The sequence below is a fragment of the Corvus brachyrhynchos genome, unplaced genomic scaffold (assembly GCF_000691975.1).
Source record: "Corvus brachyrhynchos isolate BGI_N302 unplaced genomic scaffold, ASM69197v1 scaffold97, whole genome shotgun sequence".
In the NCBI taxonomy this organism is placed as follows: Eukaryota; Metazoa; Chordata; class Aves; order Passeriformes; family Corvidae; genus Corvus; species Corvus brachyrhynchos.
The window spans coordinates 2898264-2901481 of record NW_008239758.1 but is presented as its reverse complement, the minus strand read 5'-3'; the positions used below and the strand labels follow the sequence as shown (position 1 = coordinate 2901481).

The window sequence follows — 3218 nt, the reverse complement described above, 5'->3', positions numbered from 1 at the left end:
GGAGCAGCACAGCGCAGCCCCGTGAGCTCTGCTGCCGCGGCAGAAAACAGCTAAAATCACTGCAGGTGCCCTTTCCTAGGGACGTCCTTGCTCATCTGTTTAATAGGTTTGTATTTTATTGTCCAGAAACCATGCAGACTATAGACTACTCGTAGCTTTTGTTTCTTAGGAAATGAATAACTAGCTTTTGTGTGTGGGTCTGTCTCTGCATCTCCCCCAACAGTCTGCAAGAGCAATAACTTCACACAGAATCACAGAGCAGAGATGGAAGGGACCCAGAGGGATCATTAAGTCTAGCTCGTAAGTGAGTGGCCATACAGGGATCAAACAGCCACCTCGGTGTTATCAGCACCCTGCTCTAACCAACTTGCAAGTATATATATTCTTTAATGAAAAATCACTTTTATATCGCATGGTAGGATTTATATTTTTTCCCTCTTTTACCTATAAAGGTCTTTTCAAGAAATGCAGGTGCAACTATAGAAAGAAACTAACGAAGCACCACTCAAAGTTTTTTTAATGCAGTATTTTAATATATTACTAAATATTCAAGATTAAATTAAATTCAGACAGTCCCCCTAATGCTCTTCGGAAACAGACCAAGGCAAAACAATGGGCTTTTGAGATAATCTGTCAACCTCAAAACTAACATTTTTAACAGCAAGATTGTTGCAAATTCATTTGCATTTTTCTTCATATGCATATTCTAATTAACTATTGATCACAATTATGTTACTATTCCATCATCAGATTAAAAACTCACCCATTTTTCTTTTTCTGTTCTTTTAAAGAAGCAACAGCAGGAAGTTGTTAATTAACTTGAACAGACTCAACTCAATTCTTAATTACAACTGGTTAGCAATTTTACTTAAAAGTTTCTTCTGGTAGGGGGGAAAAACCACAACTTTTGTTGAAAGTTTCACTGGGAAAGACTTCTCAGCTTCCAGATGGAATTTCTAGTAAGAACAAGTGAGATAATGACTCTGAAATAGTCTCACTTGAGATGTGGGAGTTTCAGATTTGTGCTCCTGCTTTGCCTGTTCCAGGCCTTCCCACGTCTTGCAGAAATAGACTAAGGATTGGAATAGAAAGCTGGTATCTGGTTTTCTAGACAAATTAAAATTTAACTATTTGTCAACCCAAATGCTCCAAAAAAGAGACTGATGGAAAACTTTTCTTGTTCCTTTCTTCTGCAAAATGTCCTCTGTTTCACAGTAACTATTTCCCAAGTGCCTATGTATGTAATACTGTTAACACCAAATAACCGTATTTCATTTTCATTTTATGTTGTAGCAACTGTGTTCAGAAGCTTTTAATGCAACACTGTCACACATTTTGGATTTTATTGTTGCAACTGATTTAAGCAGTTACATGTATTGTAACCGTGCCCCAGCCTAGAAATCTGACAGAAATGAGTTAAGGTAACTTGTATAGCAAATAGGATGTTTTAAACCATCAGCTTTGGAAGTGCCACATGACTTCAGGGATGACAACATGAAAAGGAAATACTTCACATTAATAGGTAACCTCTTAAAGACTCTCCGTCCTTATTAAGTAAATGAGACTATAGAAAGAGTAGAGCCTTGGCTGCCACAATAAAGAAATGGAGTGTAGCAGGCTGGTACAAAAGGTTCTGTTCAACAGAGGCTCATCTTACCAATGTATGAACTGGTTCTTGACTCGACAACACTTCAGATCTGGTCTTAATTATTCAGTTAAAGGTGAGCTGGCAAAGCTCAGTGCACTGGTTTAGTGTGTTAGTCCTCCCAGCTACTACCCTTCCTCAGTGCTGAAAGTTTCTGTTCCTGTAGAAGCAGCAAAGCTCCAGTGCAAAGCCCCAACATTTTAAGACAGTTTTAAAAGCAGTTGTTTTGGTGGCTCCTGGAACCTGGCTGCTCATGTCTGTGTGTCCTACCTTGTGCTGGTGCAAGTGGCAAAACTCTTGAAACACAGATTGAGTTAAATCGCCCAAAGAGAAACATTAAAAATGGATTAACTGGAACACAGCTGGGAGGACTTTTCTAGGCAGCAAGGCTGGCTTAACTGGTTCCCAGCCTTGGCTGCTCATTCTGACTCCCACACTGTTCAGTGCCCCCTCAGTTTGACAACTGTCATATTGATGTCTAAGCGAGTTGAGATCACGGAAGCAGTCTCAGTTACACGAACAAATATATCCAAACCCCTTCCAATATGCATTGTTTCATTCTGGCCCATTTCAGGGACTCAGTTCGTTGTCTGGTCCCTGAACAATTGTGCTGATAATGCTGCCAGGGGAATTATGAGGTGCGTGAAAGGGCAGGAGATGGCACCATTTTAGCCACTTGAGGAAGAATAACTTGAGATTACATGCTCAGGAAAACAGTCACATTGTAAAGTGACAAGGGAGCTCAAAGCGTCATACTGTCTATTTTTGGGCATCATTAAGAGAACAACAATAAGCAACCTCCACCCAAGGCCAGTTCCAAGAAGGGGCTCACTCCACGTTCTGCAGCACCGCCCTGATGCCTGCCAGAATCTGCTATCAGCCCTTACCAGAAAAGGAGTGCCAAAATCCTGCACTTCTATACAACTCTCCAGTCTTCACTTGGTAACTTCCTTCAACCAAGTAAAAAAAACAAGATATGTACTTTCTCTCTGACAGGCATAATTTCCCAGAAATATTTATGGCTTCGGGAACTGACTGAATACAGTAATAGAATTTGGCCATAGGTACAAACAGCTGCTGAGCACATGTCGGCTGCAAATCAGGAGAAAATTTCTAGTACTCAGACCAATGAGGAGTGGGAATAACCTCTCAGAAAAATTAATAAAGGCAAAAATCTAATTACTCTTAAGTTAGAGCACAGTTATGAAAGGAATTATACATCAGCAGGGTCCCTGCGGTTTGTTTCTCCTTACATCCTTTAAGGAATGTTCAGAAAGGCATATGAGACTTCCTATAAGCCTGCCTTAATGGAGCTATTGAAACGGTGTAAAGAGCTGTGCAGTGACAGAGAAAGAGAAAAGCAACACAATGCAAACTTCTGCCTTTCAAAATCTGAAGCCAGAGCACGGAACTATGCAGTTCAGGCTTCCAGCGTACATGGAGACAGCCTCTTGTCTGTCATAGACCACCATACCTGCATTGTATGGCTTTGGCAGTTCTTAGTCTCTACCTCGCGTGGCATTTACCCACTCAACACAAGCGCACGGAGGAACGGGAACAGCCCCTCAGGCCA

At 41.1% G+C, this 3218-nt stretch overlaps 1 long non-coding RNA gene across 1 annotated transcript; it reads left to right on the top strand.

Annotated features, from left to right (window-relative positions):
• The first annotated feature begins 6 nt into the window (after positions 1 to 6).
• LOC108448727 lies at positions 7 to 3139 on the top strand. Its single transcript, XR_001864719.1, has 2 exons — positions 7 to 106; positions 224 to 3139. It is a non-coding gene; the product is annotated as an uncharacterized LOC108448727 (long non-coding RNA).
• The last annotated feature ends 79 nt before the right edge of the window (positions 3140 to 3218 follow it).